This window comes from Pagrus major, chromosome 3, assembly GCF_040436345.1.
Source record: "Pagrus major chromosome 3, Pma_NU_1.0".
In the NCBI taxonomy this organism is placed as follows: domain Eukaryota; kingdom Metazoa; phylum Chordata; class Actinopteri; order Spariformes; family Sparidae; genus Pagrus; species Pagrus major.
This window is the reverse complement of record NC_133217.1, coordinates 8702189-8724405: the sequence shown is the minus strand read 5'-3', so window position 1 is coordinate 8724405 and position 22217 is coordinate 8702189. Positions and strand designations below refer to the sequence as shown.

Here is a 22217-nt window from a genome sequence, read left to right as displayed (position 1 = left end):
CCATATCCGGAATGTAAAGGAAGTTAGAGGCTAAGTTTGGATTAATTAGCAGTTTTCATTATGTGGAAAGTAGAGCACTTTCATGCTGTATTTGGAAGCATAGCAAATTGTGACCCATACATGGAATATAAAGGAATTTAGAGGATATATTGGAATTCATTGACAGTTGACATTCAATATGTGGAAAGGGAAGTACTCTACACTATGTGCTGTAATTTGGTGCATCCTCTTACTCGAGTTATCCTCCGTTCCAACTCATCCTCCTCTGCCTGGGCAAACTCCTCCACCGCAAGGTTGGTGATGACCACCTTCCTGTGGCCATTGATACATGCAATATACCCACTCAGTAAACCATACACACGCTTGAGTGCCTCCCTTCTCTTGTCTCTCTCAAGGGTGTCTGTAAAGTCTATTTGATGTTTATAGTGCCAAACCATAACGTAAGTTCTTCATTCATCTTGGGGCATTTTCCATATAAAGCAGGTCAAGGCCATACTCTTTCTAATATTCGAATAGAAGGTTGCTCCCTACATACTTACGTAGAGCTAGCGGTATGACTCTACAGTCATGAACGCTGTTGTGTATTACCCTCACCCCAGTCCTTACAACCACAACGTGTGCTTGAGGTGGAGGCACATCATCAGTGGGCTGGAAGAGAATGTAGAGTGTTTAAGTTTCAACTGATGTCATGAGTCTAAAATGCAGCACACTTTAACAAGAAAATGAAGAACATGTTGGTCTTACAAGGCAATGAAGGGTGTCTGGGATTTGCGGGGCAGCCACCCTGCCAAGGACTCTTGCTGCCCAGGTTCTTTGCATCGTTGTTTGTGGCATCTGAATATAAGCAGAGACTACATGTAACAAAATAATCAAATAAATTAGACACTACTATCTCCATTTTGGAGTGGGTTAGGGAGCTGGATAGGCTTTTGTAATATGTCTCCATCTCTGGAATCACTAGGAAGCAAAACGGCATTTGGGGAATGTTACATACCAGGTACTTGGACGGTCCACTCGCCCTTTACAGGCTCTTTGTCCTCACCAGGCTCCTTGCAATACAAAAAGAAAATTCACATATTTAAACAGTCAATAGTTACACATCTTCTGTTTACTCCTGCTTTATTCAGACTTTTAATAAAGTACTTTAAAAAAAAAAATTAAGGTTGCGTGTGTGCATGCGCATTATATCATGTGTAGTCAACTGTGAGCCTAGCTCCTCCTCTCCCTCCTTAATGTCCTGAATCTACATCTTCATCTGAAGATTGCTGGAAATACATTTGTGAATTTTACCAACAGTGCTACCGTGTACATATGCAGCAAAGCCGACAACATGCTACATGTTGCAAACCATTTAACACAAAATTCACTTCACAGTCCGTACTTGCATCCCTAAGTAGCGAATTGGGTCGTGAGAAAGACATTCCAACACGGTCCTTGAAATAGAGAAAATACCATATTTTATAATAATAATAATTAATATGTCATTAGAGTTTTGTATTCAATATTTGGAATATATGGGTCCTTTCATTGGCGGCTATAATGCCAATATTGGAACAATCACTGCTTTTCATTTTACCCCGGTAATTTGTGTTTTCGATTTAAATCCAAAAATTGAAAGCAGCACTAATTGGGATTTTATCTGTATCATTTCATCTTACTGTTTTCTGACGTGAATCCTGGTGGCCTGTCTACAGTGAACAAGACACTTCCTGAATTTATTTATTTATTTTTAATTTAAACAATTTTATTGAACAATTTGAATGTACAAAACAGCAAGGTACACAATAACAAACAGCACATTGAGGAGATAAACAATAAATAAAACAGAGTACAAATATAAAAATAAATACAAAAATAAATAAATACATGGTTCAAGCAGGGGCTTCAGGGAAAAACTTTTCATAATGACTCAGTAAGGTATTACTTTTTTTGTTATTTATCAAAATTAGAGATTTGAGCAAAGAGCTCAGTTCCAGGAGAAAAGGAGCAAATTTAGGTAAGGATTTTGCAAATTTTTGTTTGTGAATAAAACATTTTGCATATAGGATAACAGTTCATCAAGTGTTCAAAAGCATTATCTTCTGGGTTAACATAGTAGCAAATAACATCCTTGAGGGTAAGAGAGTAGACAGTTAGCAGCATCAAAAAAATGAGATTCAAGATCACTCCAAAACCTTTTAGACATGTCACAATAAAAAAACAGATGTGAAATTGTTTCTGTATTATGATTACAAAAAGTACAGGAACCATCATCTATAAACTTAGCAATAATACTACTAACTGGGTATATCTTATGCAGTATTTTAAAATGTACTTCTTTAGCCTTGTTAGATATGCAATATTTGTGGGGTAGAAGCCAAGCTCTTTTCCAGTTTATGTCCTCTATTTGGGACCTCCAGTTAAACTTGCCTCTATCAATCAATCAATCAATTTATTGTTTAGAGTGCAAAATCACCATGGTACATGGTCTCAATACACTTTACAATAAAATCAAGTACAATAAAAACAGACAATAAAACAATATTAAAACACCAAAGGAAAATGATAAAACAGTTAAAAATTAGTTTAAACCAAAATATTGAGTAAAAAGGTGTGTTTTAAGACGGGACTCAAAAATTGCAGTGGATGTAGCTTCTTTGATACCTAGTGGGAGGCCATTCCATAGAAAAGGAGCACGGTAGGCGAAGGCCCTGCCACCAGCTGACTTTTTATAGATTGGTGGGATGACGAGGAGATTTGAACTAAGAGAACGAAGAGGACGTGGCGGAATGTAGGGAGAAAGTAGTTCAGTTAAATAAGATGGTGCAAGTCCATTTAAAGCCTTATAAGTTAAAAGAAGAACTTTAAAATCGGCTCTAGCCTGAATGGGCAGCCAATGTAGTGATGCCAGGACAGGAGTTATGTGACAGAACCTACTTGTTTTTGTTAAAAGTCTGGCGGCTGAATTTTGCACAAGCTGAAGGCTCCTGGTAGTACAGATGGGGAGGCCAGAAAAAAGGACATTACAGTAATCTAAACGGGAAGACACAAGGGCATGGAGAACCACCTCGGCGCTACGCCGGGACAGAGCAGGGCGGATTTTGGCAATGTTGCGCAGGTGAAAGAAAGCCGTCCTGGTGATTTCCTTGATGTGAGTCTGGAAAGTCAGGGTTGGATCAAAAATAACACCTAGGTTTCTAATGTGCGTGCTTTCAGAGATTGAACAACCATCAATATTAAGACAAAGACTGTCAGAGAAGTACTTGTAGTTATTAGGCTTAATCACCAGCAAATCAGTCTTAGCAGTATTAAGCATGAGAAAGTTTTGACTCATCCAGATCTTGATTCGGCTTACACATGTTTCCAGATTTTGTATTTGAGAGGGGTCATTAGGCTGTAGTGGGATGTATAGCTGTGTGTCATCAGCATAGAAATGGAACTGTATACCATATTCGGCAATTATCCTACCCAGAGGGAGCATGTAAATGCAAAACAGCAGAGGCCCCAGAACAGACCCCTGGGGCACACCAGCGGTAACTGTAGAACATTCTGACAAAGAGTTATTGAAACTAACACATTGGGTTCTACTAGATAAGTAGGACTGGAACCATGAGAGCGCCAGCCCGTGAATACCAACGAAATGCTCCAGTCGGTGTAGAAGCACACAATGATCTACTGTATCGAAAGCCGAACTTAAGTCAAGAATTAAAAGTACGGAGGCTGATCCAGAGTCAGCAGTGACAAGTAGGTCATTGACTACTCTAGTTAGGGCAGTCTCAGTAGAGTGGCAGGAGCGGAAACCAGACTGAAAATTGTCAAAGAGATTATTGGTAGAAAGGTGGACAGTCAGTTGATCAGCAACAATTCTCTCAAGTATTTTAGATAAGAAAGGGAGAGTGGAGACAGGTCGATAATTGGCAAGAACCAGTGGATCGCTATTGGGTTTCTTGAGGAGTGGTTTAATGATAGCAGATTTATAGGTTAAGGGGACACACCCCTCAGAGAGGGAAGTGTTCAAGATGGCACGTATAGGGGCATTCAGAATAGGAAGGAGTTCCTTAAGGAGGTCAGAAGGGATGGGATCTAGTGAACACGTTGTTGGCTTTGAGGCGGCAACCATTGAGGCCAAGGCCTCAGCAGAAATGGGTTTGAACTGAGAGAGTGAGCTCGTGGACCAGGACACAGAGCACTGGCTGGACACGGTGCTAGAGAGCTGCTGGCTAATGATATTGTTCCTTAATTGGGAGATTTTGTCAGTGAAAAAAACTAGAAAATCATTAGCTGTGAAAGGAGAGCTCAGAACCGGTGAAGAGTGTGTAAGCCTGGCCACAGTATTAAACAGGACCAGAGGTACAACTCTATTCATTCTTTGAAAACACTGACGAATATGTTTATTATTACACTTTCTATCTGTTAGTTCAATGCCACTCAGCATCAGTACAGGTTGACTTGTTTTATATTCACTGTAACTCAAGTGGCTTTTTATAAGTTGAATTAACTCTATTGGGATAGCACGAGTTACAGATATAAATTCTCTGGAGGGAACAGGAAAACTGTACAGACATGAAACGTTCATAAGACAACATATTACCAGCATTATCAAAAAGATCGAGGATATGGATGATACCTCTTTCAAACCATTTTGGCAAGAATAAGGATTTGTTTCTTATAAGAATATCGCTATTATTCTAGCGGAAAGCTTTGTGAGGTGAGAAATTGTGGACAAAAGCCAGCTTCCATGCTCGGAGGGATTGTTGATGACATTTTGATAGTTTGAATGGTAATCTATTAGGTAAAAAATTACATTTCAAAAGAAAGGAAAGACCTCCAATTTTATTAAAGATGTTGTTTGGGATGAAAAACCAGATAGTCAAGGTTTCTGAGACACTTTCTCAACCAGTTGACCTTAAAGGTGTTGACAGTGTCGCTAAAATCTAGGACTTCAAGACCTCCTTCTGCCTTACTGTTGGAGAGTACACATTTCTTAAGTTTATGCGATTTATTTTTCCAGATGAAGTCTAAGAAAATTTTATTGACTTGTGTGGTTGTTGGTTCACTTACAAATAGGGACAATGCTGGATATACGAAGTGAGACAAGCCTTCTGCTTAAGAGAGAAGAACTCTACCTAGAACAGACAAGTCCCTTTGAAGCCAAATGTTAAAAATAGATTTTTTTTTTTTAGTCTGTTTGAGAAATTTAAATGTTGCCTAGCTGTAAGATCTTTAGTTATGAATATTCCTAAATATTTAACAGAAGTCTTTACTGGGATATTTTCAATTGTAGAATCACTGGAATTATGCAAAGACAAAATTTCACATTTGGACATATTAAGTTTTAGACCTGAGGCGTTAGAAAATTGGTTAATTAGAGTAATAGCATTAGAGAGTTGATTCTTGTCTTTCAAAAAAAGTGTAGTGTCATCTGCCAGTTGGGAGATTTTTAATTCTCTGCCAAAAATTGAGATACCCTCAAATTTCTCATTGTTTCTCATTGACAATATCAACAAAGTTATTCCCAAAACCGAAACTTTGAGGGACTGAAAAAGAAAGTTGTGCTCAATCGTATCAAAGGCCTTATAAAAGTCTAAGAACAAAATAAGAGCCTCGGTGTTAACTTCATTAGCATAGTCTAATAAATTTAAAATGAGTCTAATGTTGCTGCTAATATGTCGATTTTTCATAAAACCTGTTTGAGTTTCTGCAATAATCATGTCTAGCCCTACTTTTAACCTGTTGGCATACACTAAGCCAATATTTTATAATCAATTGTTAGGAGAGTAATAGGATGCCAATTCTCTATTATTATGGGGTCTTTATCCGGCTTGGGAATAAGAGATATAATACCCTGCTTCATTGTAGCCATCATCTCTCCTTGACTGATGCATTCCTTGTACATAAATAATGAGTTTTGAATAGATTCCCAAAAGTGAGTATAGAATTCGACAGATAAGCCGTCAATACCTGGTGACTTTCCTTTCTTCATTGAGAATAATGCATTTTTGAGTTCAATAGTTGACAGGTCAGAGTCACATATAGATTTGAAATCTTCAGTAATTAAGGGAATATTAGTCTGAATTTTTCCTAGAAAACATGCACAATCCTTTGCATTAAAGTTAGAATTATACAGTTTTCTGTAAAAATCAGAAACAAACTCACTTATCAAATTCGGATCTTTCGAGGGTTAATATTAAGGGCAGTTAATGATTTTCTTTTCACATTTCTTTTTTCTAGAGCAAAAAAGTAATTATTCCTTTCTCCTTCCTCTAGCCATTTGGCCCTCGATCTAACAAATGCACCTTTTGCCAAATCTAGATAAAATTGATCCAGTTGTAACTGGATGTTCTTTACTTCGAGCTCTTCTTCCAAAGAAATGTGTTCTTTATTGAGTAAAAGGCTAAGATTGTACGTCAGATCTGTTTCTAGCTTGTGTTTTTCATTCTTTAATTCTTTACTTCTTTTGATAGCAATATACCTAACTTTATATTTGAAGAACTCCCATTTTTTCCTATAATTATCATTAAGGCCATCACTAAGAGTATCTTGTAAGGTTTTTAACGGCATTATTGAAAGACATCTTTTAGAAGAGAATTATTGAATTTCCAATAACCTCGCATACCAAAGGTTTCCTGATTAGAGGCTAGCTTCAGAATGATTTGCTTATGATCCGATAAGGGGGCATATAGATGGCTAACATCTTTTACATATTGAAGGGAAGAAGATGAAATTAGAAATAAGTCAATTCTAGATTTTAAGGATAGTCCTCTATTACACCAGGTGAAATCTTTTGTAGAGGGATTAAAAAAAACGCCACGCATCAGTCAAGGAGAGGTTGGAACAAAGTAATGAAATGAGGTTATTATTCTGAGAAGTTTGATTTAATCTAGGAGGGTATCTGTCATATCATCTGGACATTCATTAAAGTCACCACACAAAATTATATGTGATCCATTGTATTTCTTGTGGAATTCTGTCAGTTTTGCTATTATTTCATTAAATAAAATCTTGTTGGAAGCATGAGAATTAAACCCATATATATTGCAAACGATGAAGAGAGCATTGTCTTGTTTAATTATTAGTGCAATCCATCTACCATTATCAGAAGGCACTGTTTCAAGAACATCCCCTTTAAACTTGTGTAGAAAAATTAGCACCCCAGCTGAGTGATTAGTGCCATGACTAAAGTGAACTAAGTTACCCCATTGTATTTTCCAAAACTTTGTATCTGACTCACAAGAATGTGTTTCTTGAAGTAAAATTAAGTCAGCCTCATTTCTCCTGCAAAGCAAAAAAATCGCTTTCCTCTTAGTAATGTCCCTAATACCCCTGACATTTAACGACATGACATTAAGAGAGTTAAACTTAAAATCCATAAGACAGAAAAATAGGAGAGAAGGAAAAATAAATAAATAAATAAAAAAGTATACCTTTTAAACAGTTAAACACTGAAAAAACCTTGGAATGTGCTGAAGAAAATCCACCAGAAGTGAGGTGGTGATTAAAAACCGTATAAACAGGCCAACGCCAAGAAATAAAGTAATTCTGTAGCATTAACTATCATGAATTTGAGATTAGAGTAAATCAAGTTTCAGCATAGGTAGAATCTATGAGCTTATAGGATTCTTAACATAATGAAATATGTTAAATGTAACAGTGGAAATTATTTCCATAAATCCGAAATATGCCAAAGGAAAGATACCTCTATAAAGAACTTGCGATATCTCCCAAAAACCATAACCACCAATGAATCGATGGGTTAGATGCAAACATTGTAGCTGTCATCTGTGTAAACAACTTATATCTATAAATGAAGCTCCTCTAGCTTTCTTTTAACCATTCAGTATTGAGCAGGTCACAATTAACGTATAAATGGCAAATTATTTATCAGTAAACTCTTATAGCATAACCAGAAAAAGAAACACATTAAGCACCGTTTGGAGAAATGAGGATGATAAAAGGTCCATTAATAATAATGATCTTATAACAAAGTTTCTTATTTTACCATGTTAATAAGGTGCAGTGTAGGTGCTTATAACACACTATACTTGAAATTTACTCAGTCTAACTGCATTCAGGTTATCTCTGAAGGATCAATCTTCCTCCCGTTTATGAAAACAAACGGGCCGCAGAAGGAGGCTTTCTTCCCCTCCTCTCTTGCGTTCTTAACCAGGGGCCACAGTTTCTTTCTCGCTGCCTTGTCTTCTGGAGACAGTGCTTCGGAGATTCTCAGTTTTTTGTCGAGCAGAAACTTGGAGCCTTCCCCCCTTTCTCCATATCGCGTCCCGAAGACATCTCAATGCAAATAGGATGATGGTCGATCTACTCCATCTGTCTTTGTTCTCAGTTTGCAGTTTTTTAACCACGTTTTTCAAGCCGTCCACTGTTTGTTTTTGTTGGTTAACGTCGAGAGTGAGTTGCTGGACGGTTGCGGATAATTTCTCCAGGTGCTTCAAAGTTAACTCCGTTGTTGTCTTTATGGCGGAGACAGTACGTAAAGTCTCATCATGCTTTCCAGAGAGCACGCGAATTGCTTCCAGTATTTCCGCGTTCTCTCCGCCACCTGTCTTTATCTTCTTTGGTGGAGGTTTAATCGGAGTGTCTGGAAGTGGGACAGCGAGGCAGATATGTTGAGGGTCTTGGTTAGCCTCAAACCAGTTACTGTCCTCCATTAACTCATGTCCACTAGGAACCTTCAAATCCTTGATGGAGACTAGCTTGTTGCTAGCCTCGGCCTCGTTTGATGTACCAAGTATGTCGCCGTTAGCTTCCTCCATCTCTGTGGTTGTGAACGATATTTTCCTGCCTTTCCTTTTTCCCCATTCGACTTAATTTCAGTTTAATGTGTAAAGTAGTTACTTGTGCGTTGGCCAATGCGCATCTTAAACTTCACATTGGTTGTTTAACCACAAACCTCCTAAATTACCTGAGAGAGCTTGAAAAACACGTCTTACTAGAGCGCCGCCATCTTGGCCTCCCTTCCTGAATTTATATCCTAAACCAGCCACTTTCTGATTACTTAATGGGCAACCTATCAGGCCTGTGATTACAGTTTTTGAAAGCTTTTATCATCATCTTTTATTTGAATGGCTGCCAATGCCTCAATGAGAGATTATTATATTCTCCTTTGAAGGCTGTGACCCTTTGATGTCTGAAAGAGTTTACATTCCCCAATAGTGTACCGAGAAGCATTCTGGGAGTGTTGTCAATAGTCACTCAAGTCTCTTTTTTGAAGTAGTTTGGCATGGAGGATCGCTTGTTGGGAATGCTGATCGCTAATTAGCAAAATTCACCCATTTTTAATTAGAGTTAGCATCTAAGATTTCACTTTTGGAATATGAGTTATCCTTGTAATTACAGTAGTGATTTCTGTGCAATATTTTCAATGAGTAGGAATGCTACATTGGGACTGATTAGGGTTAGGGTTACACCTTGCAATTTAAAGTAAAATTGGTAATGTGAGCTTATTGCATTACGCTATGCCATTTTTTCCCCAACGTACCTCAATTCCAGCTGTCCTTCTGGTAGAAGTCTGGCAAATACAAACAGTTTCCTCAGCCTTCCACGGATGTTGTCCAATGTCAGATTTAGCTCCTTTGCCGCTGTAACCAGCTCCGCAAACTCCTTTAGATCTTCTTTGATCCAAAAGGTGGACAAACAAAAGGGGGAAAATAAACACTGTCATGTGCATTGTTTTGAAGGTAATCCTGCCAAGGCCTCGAAGCTCAGAGGGCAGTTTTCTTTTTTACAGTGGAAAGTAAATAAAATGGAAGGGACACATTTTCAAAGCAGCAAAACAGTGTTGTTAAAGCATACAACAACAAAACTTGCCCGTTGGCAACTGAGGTCCTTGCACTTCAGTTCTTTCCCAAACAGGTGTCGCAGTAACTTGTCAAACTCCGGCGGATAGGTCAGTCTTCTGCGTTTTCCCTTTGTGGATAATTACATGTTATGTGTGAGAAAAGAAAGAAAATACCGTTATATAACAATCACTACAAGGATTATTTATTTATCTGTAGTACTTCTAGCCATGATCGCGGTGCTAAAGACATTGTATAAATTTGTGTGTTTCACTCACAGGCAGTGGTGCCAATGTTGGCAAGTCCTCTGAACTGCTGGAACTGCTAGAAATGCGAGCCTCCTCCTCCTTCAATGAACTACAATTGCAGCAATCTGGCTGACTCTACCATGTCACAGTAAATCAGAATATAGTTGTTAAGAATTTGGACATTGTCACACCATGGTGAGGAATGTCCTGTCCTGGGTTTTGTGTCTCGTGAACTTCCTGTTTTATTTTGAAAAGTAACTCTCCTCTCGTTTCAGGTCACTTGCCCTTCCTCATGTGCCACCAGTCTGATGTCTCCTCTAATCCCTAATTGTTTCCACCTGTGTTCCCTCACCTGATGTGTCTTATAGTCTGCGTCTCCCTTTGTTCTGTACCAGAGTGTTGTATTCGTCACGCACCCCAGCCCTCATTCACAGCCTTGATCACGCCAAGAGTCAAAGTTTGTATTTCTGTTCTTGATCTTCTTAAGTGAGTGACTTTTTGTTTGTAATTTTTCTCAGTGAATTCCAGGTCTAGTTTATAGCCATTTGTTTGCCTCCGGTGGAGTGCCTCATTTGTTTCATTCTTTTTCATAGTCAGTCGAGAGAGTAGTTTATGTTTATAGCCTTTTCTTCTTCCTCCGATTGGAGTGATTTTTTGTTATAAGTTTTCATAGCCAGTGAGCCAGAGTAGTTTAGTTCTTAGTCCTTTTATTTGCCTCCTCAGGAGTGATTTTCGGTTCCCTTATTCCTTTTTCTTTGAGGTTGTTTTGCCTCATTTTGTTGTAGTGCTGTTGCTTGTTTTTTTTAGCCAGCAGATTAGATATTGTGCTTTATAGCGTATTTGTTTGTCACCTTGCTCAAGAGTTCAAGTGAAGAAACCAAATTTCTCAATAAAAGCCTGCTCTAATTGTCCTAATTCTGCTCCTGAGTCCTCCTTCCTAGCCCAGGCCTGACAGACATTTGATTTAGTATATAATCACATTCTGTTGTATATTTAAGGACTACTGTATATGTCACATCAATTTTAATTTGTGCATGTTAAATACTAAAGTCACTAAAATTGCTTGTGTGGCATTTTACCTCAGCACCCTCACACTCTGACTCCTCCTCACATGCAGTAAATGTTGACCCAGCTTCAATCTGAACGGTATGAATGGATTTAAGTTGAAGGTTTATCATCTTATACTGTGTTGTATGACTGCTTTACTCAGAAATTTGGTGTTTGTGTGAATGTGTACTCACTGGTGAACCATGCTCTTCTTCACCAAAATGTAATGGATTGTTTCTTGGGACATAACCTACCAGTCCTGAAAATTTCACCAAAATCCATCCATAACTTTTTGAGTAATCTTGCTAACAGTCAGACAGACAAACAAACAAATGCTGGCAAAAACATAACCTCCTTGGCAGAGTTAATAATTAGGGCAATAGTCTTTCCATGGAAGCGGGGTTAGGGTTAGGTAGAGGAAATAGTGTTGTTAAGTTACCTGGGGAGGTTTGTTTGCACGGGCAGCAAGGAAGAGCGAAGCCCCGTCCACTCAGCTATAATGCGTGGGTGTGTGTCAATGTGAGCATAAGGAGGAGTGCTCAGAAGGTTGATGTGGGACTCGAACCCGGGTGTCGTTCTGGGAAGAGTGTTCCTCCTTGTGCTGGTCAGGAGGAGCAATATATAAATACAGTAAGGATTATATACATGGTTGAGTGATGGACGTGAACCCGGGTCCCCCTGTGTGATAGGTGGAAAGTTATGTCTTGCACCATCGAGGGATGATGCCATTAAATCTGTGGGGGCATGTAAAATGATTGCCGGATTAAAGTGGAGGAAACAGAAAAAGAGAGGGGGAAAGGGGTAATAGGAGTGGGGGGGTTTTCTATTCATTTGTTAAATAAGAATTCATATAAAATATCTGTAAAAAGAGGAATGGAGCATCGGTAGGGTGGGGGATGGCGTGGGTTGCAGCCCCCTGAGATGAGAAAGGGTTAATGAATAAGAATGCAAATAATTATCGAATAAAACAGGTAGGCACACAAAACCAGTGCGATAAAATGGTGTAATAAGTCAAAGCATGCCAGGTCCAAGGACCGTGAGGGGGAAATCCGGCCAAATAACCATCCCACCGAGCTCCATGTCCTGTCTATGTGAAACCATACTTTCAAAATAAATTAGATAGGGTTAGGCTGAGGGAACTGAGCCTGCCCCCTGAAGGGGACAGGTGGTGCACAGTCGTTCCCCCGGTCGTACTCGACCCCCCAGTCCCAATAGTTCCAATAGGGTTGGTTGGTGCATCGGCGTCTCTTGCTGTATCGGACCACAGTCCACCCTCCATCAAAATTTCCCATCCTTGTGGGTAAATATTTTTCAATTGTTTTTTAATTCTGGTGTAGCCTTTTGGTATATATGTAATAACGTAGATGTTTGTTATTCATTTATGAAATGAACTGTTTTATCTGAATTAATATTTTTAAACTCAAATTTTGATATAAACTAAAGAAATGAAATTGTTTTTAAATGTTTTAAACAAAAAATACGAGTGCCTGGGGCATTGTTTCGACCCTGTCTGGGTTTTCTTCAGGCCTGCAAACAAATGCTAACTGTCTGACTGACTTGTGGAGAGATGGTTCCCTTTCCAGTGGTCTGAGCAAAGGTGAGCTCCTTCTCCTGAGCGTATCATTTTATATCCCTCTACTCTTGTGTTTCAATGGTCCCGCCCCCTTTCTACGTTAGGAAGCAATACTATAGTTCCCCTACAGATTTAAACTTTTTTGTACATGAAATAATCTGAATGTAGGTTTTTGAAGAAAGTATGAATTTATGTATTTATGAAATTACCTAATTAAAGACTAACTTTTTAAGGTATTTAGGGCCAATATACCTTGTTTACATAAAAGTATACCATGTTTTTGAGTGAAAATAAAATGAAACAATTAATTATTTTGACTTTATATCATTTTGACTATTTGACTTATCACAGAGTGGTATATGTCAAAGTTTAGTGAGGATTCCATTTTTGAATCATTTGAATTTTTTTTAATGGCAGCACATAATCACACCTGCTGTCCTCTGGGGTCAAAATTGACCCCGTCTGGTTTGACTGTTATTTAAAGAATATAAAGTGGATACTAGTGTAACCAATACTGTGTTACACCTTTAATAACAACTTCATTCAAACACATTAACATCATTTCTTTATCCCATTTGAAATTTAACACCTATAATACCTCATTTAAATGAACTTTTACCTTGTTTTTGAGTAAAAATAAAAATCATCACTTATTCTGACTATAGTTAACAATCAGAGTCACGTGTGTTGATAGATCATCACAGACTGGTATATGTCAAAGTTGAGTTAGGACGCTGTTTTTAAACCACCATTTTTTTTAATGGCAGCAAATAATCACACCTGTTGTCATCCCGGGTCAAAAATGACCCCGTCTGGTTTGACTGTTTATAAAACAAAGTATAAATTATCACCCACCTCTGTGTTTCAACTTTTTAGTCAACTTTATTCCAACTCATTACCTGACATATAAAACATAAACATTAATTTCCAAAACATTTAACTTTTCAAAATTAACTTTTCAGAATAGGGAGAAGGAAGAGCAACAGAAATGTAGCTTAATGCTCACCTTGCGTCGCTTGATGTGAGGTATCACCAGCTGTCGCCCGAGCTCCTCCAAGAGCAGTCTCCTCCTGTTGTATGCAGACACGTCAAGAATGTTGTAGAAGACAACGAGGGGCCAACGGGCTGTCAATCTTGTGCACGTATACATACTGGTAACCTGAAACAAACCAAAAAATATTCAGGAAAGGAAGTTTATTTCCCTACACACAAATTCAATGCATTATTCCTTTCTATATATAATATAAATATTATGAATAATAAATGTGCATTACCTTGTCAAGGTTATCGACACTCCCTTTGTTGTGATTGTAATCTTCGATGATTTTTGGCCTTTTGTCATCCCTGTTGCTCACAGCAGCATCCCGAAGCAGAGTGCTCATCAGAAGAACATTTTTCTGTTTTTTGGGGCGATAGGACACCAGAGCATGGGTCTCGGTGAAGGCAAACTTCGATGAGAACCGAGCCCTGTCCGTTTTTGACACCAGTGCAGGGGGTAGCTTGGGCTTATTCCTCAGTACTGTTCCCAACATGTACAGCTTTCTTTTCAGCAGCTGCAGGCCAAGGACATGTGAAGTAAAGAAGTTGTCACAGGTGATTGTTTTCCCCTGGAGCCCTTCTGTCATGTTAAGGACAATTCGCATGCCCTGATTTCTGATTGCGCACCAGCAGGTTTGCCAGCAAATACCTGCATTTTCCATGCATAGCTGTACCTGGCATGGCATGCTGCCCATATTTTTATCCCATATTTCCCTGGTTTACTCGGGATGTACTGTTTGAATGGACAACGACCTCTGAAGGGCGACCAGGCGCTCATCCACAGTCACATCAGTGTATGGATCGTACATCAACGGCAAGAGAGACACCCACTTGTCCCATACGTCTCGAATGGGAGCAAGTTTGTCTCGTGCACGGCGATCTTCTCTTGTGTCTTTATCATCAAATCGAATCACTCTTGAGATTTTATGAAACATCTTGAGTGTCATGGTAGCACGGAAAATTTCCATGCCAGACTCAGCTTGCCATAAACTAGCTGTAGCTTCTTAACTGGATCGGTACACACCAGCGAGCAGAGGTGGGACCAAGTCATTGTTTTGCAAGTCACAAGTTAGTCTAAAGTCTTTGCCTTCAAGTGCCGAGTCAAGTCCCGAGTCAAGACAGGCAAGTCCCGAGTCAAGTCCAAAGTCAAGACCAATAAGTCTCAAGTCAAGTCCCAAGTCCTACCGTTTGAGTTTCGAGTCTTTTCGAGTCCTTTTAACAACAGAGAAACAACAGAGATTTACACAGATCATGTATGCTTTTAAAATCTGTATATATTTATCAAACCTTTTTTTGCAGGAACATTGTTCAAACACATTTGAAATAAACAAATGCAAATGCAATTTCCACAGAAAGCACTGACATTGTATTTCCATAGCTTATTGCACTATAATTAGCTGCACAGCAGTTTCCGCCCTGTATTGTATTGAACGCATATAATTTTGCATAACAGTTTTCACCTTCAACTAGACAGGTGCTTTAAATATAGCCTTAACCTTTTCCAAACATGGCATCACTTAAAAAAAAAAAAAAAAAAAAGATTTCCTCAAGATTCAAGTGTCCTGACTTTCCAAAAGTGTTTGTTTCTGTCTCAAAAGACCCTCATTTTTGTAAAACACTCTTCAACTTAAAACTTAAATTTAGCCTTAAACTAAAAACCATGTCTTCACCCTCAAACAGGTATTTGGATGAAGTGAGCATCACAAAAACAGTTAAATGTTACTTTTCCAAATATGTCACCACTTTCTAAAACATATTTTTGACTCATTTCAAAAGCTAAGTGTAACCTTAACCTTTTCAAACATGTCACCACTTTATAAAAGATATCCTCACTCAAAAAAAATGATCTTAATAATCTAGTGAGTGTATGTGTGTGTGTATATGTGTGTGAGAGTGAGTGTATTTGTTTGTTTGTTTTTATAACTTTTATTTATCAATTGTCAGGCATGAAATACATAGGTACATACAAATAGTATTATTTCTTTTTCTTTTTTTACATTCAAGAACATAAATGAACATAAATGAACAATCCCCCCACCCACCCACCCACCCCACCCCGTCCACCCTGGTAATTTGAAGATAAGTATGTCATATTTAGGTAGGGTGACCCACACATTCTCTCAAAAATAAAATATAAATTGATAAATTAATTCAAGGAGAGAGAAAAAATAAAAAAATTAATTAATTAATAAAATAAATAAAAAATAAAACAGAAATGATATCTAAATAAATAAAAGAATAAATAAGAGTATCTAATTGAAAAGAGATCCGACACAATAAAAATGTATAGGAAACAACAAGGAAAGAAAGAAGGTATGATCACATATAAAGAGAAAAATCACAAATAACAACACAGAAAATATTAAATTAAAAGTACAAAAATAAAGTGCTAGTGCTCGTCATTATGAGGTAGTATCAATGGTTGCTTGCTCCTTAAACCTCAAAGTAGATTTGTCATGCTGGGATGTCTTAGAGAAAAGCTTTTTTAGGGGGGGGCAGCCGCCGCTGGCGCTAATGGATAAGTTTGTAAATGGTCGCAAATAGGCTTCTACAAAGAAACTTCCCGAGCTGGTAATTTGTCTAGATATTTAAGTAACGGTCTCCAATGAGTAAAGAACCTATCGGAAGAGCCTCGGAGGGAGAATTTAATCTTCTCCAACTTCAGGAGACCTAAAATGTCATGTAACCAGACTTTGATTGATGGTGGCTGAGGTGATTTCCATAGCAACAGAATTCTTTTGCGGGCGATAAGAGAGGCAAAAGCAATAACGTTGTTTTGGATACCTGTGGTACGAAGGTTGTCTGGAGGTTTGCCAAATATAGCAATATGTGGAGTCGGAGTTAGATTTATGTCTAGTAATTCTGAAATTGTTTTGAAAAATCGTAGCCAAAATTCAGACAACCTGGGGCATGCCCAGAACATATGGGTAAGGTTAGAGACTTAGACTTAGACTTCACTTTATTGATCCCGTTGGGATGACTCCCTCAGGGAAATTGAATTTCCAGCAGCATACAGTTCACGAGAAAATAGACTCTTAGCAAAAATAGAAAATAAAGAATTGCATGGAGTCTGAGAGCATCTGTTACATTTGTCATCAAATTTGTCCGGGTAAAGTTTTGACAATTTTTCTTTACTGTAGTGTAGTCTGTGAAATACTTTAAATTGTATTAATGAAAGTCTGGCACAGCTGGATGACGAATTAACGGCCCCTATAGCTCCCTCCCAGAAAGTCTCAGAAGCTCAGCTGGAGTTCTGACTCCCAGTTCATCTTAGTCTTATGTAAAAGGGATTCACTGGATGGGGATAGTAAGTTATAAAAGTAGGAGATGTGGCCCTTTAGCAGGGCCTTGGCTTTAAGAGCCAAGTCCATTCCGTTGGGAGTCGGTATCTGTGGAAATGAAGTCGTGTGCGTCTTCGCAAAGTGACGCATTTGAAAGTACCGGAAAAAATCTGATTTATTAAGATTAAAGCTAGAAATTAATTGATTAAAACTTGCAAAAATACCATTGATGTATAAGTCGCCCAGACTACGAAGTCCCTTGTTTTCTAAGACAGAGAATCTTGGATCAGTCTTTGCTGGGATAAACAAATGATTGTTGCAAATCGGGGATGCCAAAGGGAGGGTGAGCCATCCAAAGTGGCGTCTTATTTGCGACCAAATTTTTAATGTTCCGATAACAACTGGGTTAGAAGAAAGACTAGACGGGGAAGACTGCAAGGTACTACATGCTACGGCGCGTAGCGACGAGGAGCAGGAGGCCGCTTCACTCTGGCACCAACTAGTTTGGGGGGACGTGTACCAAGATAGTATTTTATGCATGTTGGATGCCCAGTAATAACCAATTAGATTAGGTAGACCCAGTCCCCCAGCTGATCTATCTCTATAGAGAAGTGAGCGACTAGCTCTTGGTCGTTTGCCAGCCCAAATGAAAGATGAAATAATGTCGTTTATAACTGTAAAAAATGATTTGGGAAGAAAAATGGGCAAACATTGGAAAACATAAAGATATCTTGGTAATACATTCATTTTTATAATTTGGATCCTACCGGCTAGGGACAGCGGTAAGTAGTTCCATCTTTGTAGATCAGACCTGACTTTCGTTGTTAATAGAGTAAGATTTTGCTCTCGTATTGTTCGTAAGGAACGTGCAATTGCAATGCCAAGATATTTAAATCCTGTGCTGGCTTTTTTAAAAGGTATAGTCGATGGGGGTATGTCGGCGGCCAATTGGTTTTTTGGGAAGTATTCGCTTTTAGAAATGTTAAGTTTATATCCAGATAAACGACCGAAGGAATTTAATATTGTCAGAATGCGTGGGATATTTGATAAGGGATCACTAACATAGAGAAGCAGATCGTCTGCGTATAACGACACTTGATGTTCTATGCCCCATCTATTAATCCCTCCGAATCCCCCCACCAATTTCAAAGCCACTGAAAGTGGTTCAATCGCGAGCGCAAATAATAGTGGGGATAGCGGGCACCCCTGTCTTGTTCCCCGAAAAAGTGGGAACGGAGCGGAGCGTTGATTGTTTGTGCAGACCGAGGCACAGGAAGAGGAGTAGAGTATTCTGACCCATGAAATGAAATTGTTATCAAAACCAAACTGTCTCAGGGAAAAGAGAAGATAGGCCCACTCCATCCTGTCGAAGGCTTTCTCGGCGTCGAGGGATATTATGGCCTCTGGGACGTTAGAGGGAGATGGAGAGAGGATGACGCCGAGAAGCCTTCTTATGTTAGAATATGAGTGTCTTCCCCTTATAAATCCCGTCTGGTCTTCTGAAATAATCAAGGGCATAACAGATTCCAATCGCCGAGCTAGGATTTTTGCGAGTATCTTAACATCTACCGGGAGGAGCGATATTGGTCGATAGGATGCGCAGCTAAGTGGGTCTTTGCCCTTTTTAAAAATTAGGGAGATAGAAGCTTGCATGAGTGTGGGTGGTAAGGTACCTTGTTCGAATGAGTGGTTAAACATTTCAAGCAGTAGTGGGGCTAGTTGATCTGAAATTTTTTTATAAAAATTGACCGGGTAACCGTCTGGACCTGGTGATTTACCACTGTTCATTGACTGTATTGCTTCTTTAATTTCTGAAAGTGTAAGGGTGGCGTCTAATTTCAAGTTATTTTCGGGTGAAACTTTAGGTAAATCCAATTTTTCAAAAAAGTTGATTAGTTGGCTTTCGTCTGTGAGGGATTCTGAGGTATAAAGATGGGAAAAAAAAGATCTAAAAGGCGTTGTTTATTTTGTCTGGGTCCGAAGTTACTGAACCTGAATCATCAGTAATCTGAGTAATTTGGTTTGATGCTGTTTTTGCCTTCAATTGCTGTGCAAGGAGACGACCAGCTTTGTCCCCATGCTCGTATACTAACCCCCGGGAGCGAAGGAGAAGTTGTTCAGCCTCGGAAGTAAGAAGAAGATCAAGTTCTGTTTGGAGTCTTATTCTCTCTTTATATAGATCAGGTGTATTTGTGGATGAGAGGGAATTATCCACATCCGTGATAGCCTCTTCCAACTCTTTTTGCCGGGATCTGCGTATTTTATTAGCATGAGACGTGAAAGAAATAATTTTGCCCCTTATGTAGGCTTTTAGGGTGTCCCATAAAATGGACGGGGAGGTTTCATTATTTTTATTAGTTTCGCAGAAAAAGGTAATCGATTCAGAAATATGCTTACAAAAATTAGCCTCCGCCAACAAGAGAGGATTTAGCCTCCAATATCTAAATCCCTTTGGCTTCATGTTAAAGTGAAGATCTAAAATTACTGTGGCATGGTCTGATACTGTTATAGGTAAATACTGGGTGGAGACAATCTCTGGGATGAGCTTTTTATCTACCAGAAAGTAGTCTATACGCGAGAACGAGCGATGTGCATGAGAGAAAAAAGAGTATTGTTTCGCGGAGGGATGTGAAAATCGCCAAGGGTCGACCAGTCCATACTGATTCATAAATGTGGAAAAAGCCTGAGACATTTTCATAAGCGTGGATGATCGCGAGCTAGACTTATCCAATGCTGGATCAATCACACAGTTCATATCTCCTCCCATAATTAAAAGGTGGGAATCTAAATTTGGAATGGTAGTAAACAGTGAGCTCACAAATTTATGGTCATCCCAATTGGGAGCATAGACTGATACCAGAATAACCTGTTTTTCGTATAGTGTACCTGTGGCAATAACGTATCGACCGTTTGGATCTGTAATTACTTTATCTGAGGTGAAGTGAACGTTTTTCCGAATTAGTATAGCTGTGCCCCTTGTTTTTACATTGAACTTAGAATGAAAAGTTTGGTCAATCCAAGGCCTATTTAATTTCCTCTGGTCAGAGATGCATAAATGTGTTTCCTGAAGAAACATTATGTCGGCGTTCAAGTTTTTAATGTGTGTCATAACTTTTGTACGTTTGATTGCAGCGTTGAGCCCCCCAGTGTTTAGTGAAATTATCCTCACAGCCTGTCCGCCAGCGGCGCCCCCCTTGGTTACACTAGCCATGGTTCGGTGTCCAGCAGTAAAATTGTCAGGTCAGTCTCGAGGAGCAAGCAGCAACAAGTGAGTGGAATCCTCTGTACAGAAATAGCAAAATGGAAAATGAATGCACACATAGCACAGAACTCAAAATAGACAAAGTCGAGTGAGAACATTTCCACCCATCCCTCTTCCCCAACCATCAAAACTAAACCCGAACTGTCATACTTCCCTTTCTGCGTCTTCTCTTCTCTTCTTCACTTGTCTCAGCTTTGCAGCTTAAAGAGATCAGTTAGCACCCCAATAGTAAAAAAGAAAAAATGTGGACCCCAAACACACTTTCACGACCCTTGTGCAGTTTGATTTGAATGCCCATAGTAAATCAAAAGTATCTTAATGAAATGATAAAATTTAAAAATTAAAAAAAAAAATTAAAAAGAGGTCGGTTTAAAGTTGAAATAAAATACAGGGCATTGGTCTCTTAGAATTATACTTTAAGTGATAAAGTGAGGTTAATCACCTATTCCTTATAATAGCAGTTTTTAATTATGTAATGTCTTTCCAAACTTTTTATATCAAAAATATGAAATATAATGATATGAGATAAGATAAAACAGGTTATTTATTATTTAACTAGTCACAAATTGAAATCAAGTGTAACCAGCTTCTGAACCAGCTGATATAGCGTTTGCATTGCATTTAGGCTAAATAGTAAACAACAGGCCTGGGCCCTAGCACGTCTGATTAGTCCTCAAGTCCCATTAAACTCAACAGAATAATAAATGTAATATGTCGTCCTAAAAAAAACAAAAAAAACAATAAGTGCTAGGGCTCTCCAGGCTACCGTCTTCATTTAAAGACTTGCCAAAACAAAATCAGCTCCTCTTGTGAGGAAACTGGATTAGCATTACTCACATTAGCCACGGGAGAAACAGCTGATAAGCTAAGCTAATCAGGCCTCGGGGCTTGTTGGTATTTGGCCGCGAAGGAGGTAGCTTCCTCGGGTGATGAGAATCTCTTCTTTGCGCCGGTCTCCAGAGTAATCTGTAGGCGGGCCGGGAAGAGAAGCGTTGGCCGGAGAGCCAGGTTGTAAAGTTCGGCCATCACCGTCCGGTACTTAGCTCGTTCTTCGGCGACTTCAGGCGTGTAGTCCTCAAAGATCTGGATTGGTGACCCTCGGTACTGGAGCTTCCCTCGCCTCTTACGAGCCTCTCGAATGATCACCTCCTTGGTCTGGTAGCGATGGAGGCGAATTATTACCGGTCTGGGCCGAGAGGCTGGCAGTGGTTTAGCGGTGAGCGCTCTATGGGCTCGGTCCAGCTCGGGGGGGGACTGAAGGATCTGGTCGCCGAGTATTTCGGCCAGAAGATCTGCAAAAAAGCTTGTGGGCCTGGGTCCTTCTATTGACTCTGGGAGGCCAATGATCCTGATGTTGTTTCTGCAGCTACGGCTTTCGAGGTCGATAGTTTTAGCTGTTAGCTTGGTGTTGCTATTTGCTAGTGCTACACACCTCTCCTCCAAGGCTTGAATTCGTTGATCTTGCACTTCAGCGTGGGATTCCAGTGAGTCCATTCGCTGACCGTGGTCTGTAATCTTTGTCTGTATTTTGTCGAGCCTTGATTCCAGGGTCGCGAATGTAGCTTTGAAATCGGTTGCAATGCTAGCTCTGTGCTCTTCTAGCATGTTAGCTATGCGCTCTTCTAGCATGGTGGCTATCCTAGTTAGCACATTGCTATCGTCTGTCGAAGAGGCGGCCGCGTCTGTTTCTGTTTCTTCCATTTCTTCCATTATAGGTTCTTTCTTCTTTCTTGGCATTCGTCTAATGTGTTTGGGACTCAGTTAAAAGCACTTTTAGTTTTAGTTGGGTGGAGTTTTTTGAGGAAAAAGTAAGTTTTCAAAGTTGTCGCTGCTGGAGACTGAGACAATGCTGCCTTCACATGCTCACCCAAACCGGAAGTCCTCTGTGAGAGTGAGTGTATTTGTGAGAGTGTGAGTGTGAGTGAGTGAGATTGGAAGGGGACTGGATTGGAAGTGTCATGAACATGGCAATGAACAGAGTTGTGCTTTTCTATG

At 39.3% G+C, this 22217-nt stretch overlaps 1 long non-coding RNA gene across 1 annotated transcript; it reads right to left on the bottom strand.

Annotated features, from left to right (window-relative positions):
* Positions 1-464: 464 nt before the first annotated feature.
* Positions 465-9735, bottom strand: LOC140993875 (uncharacterized). Its single transcript, XR_012178687.1, has 3 exons — positions 9476-9735; positions 745-834; positions 465-648 (listed from the first exon to the last, which is right to left on the bottom strand). It is a non-coding gene; the product is annotated as an uncharacterized lncRNA (long non-coding RNA).
* Positions 9736-22217: the final 12482 nt, after the last annotated feature.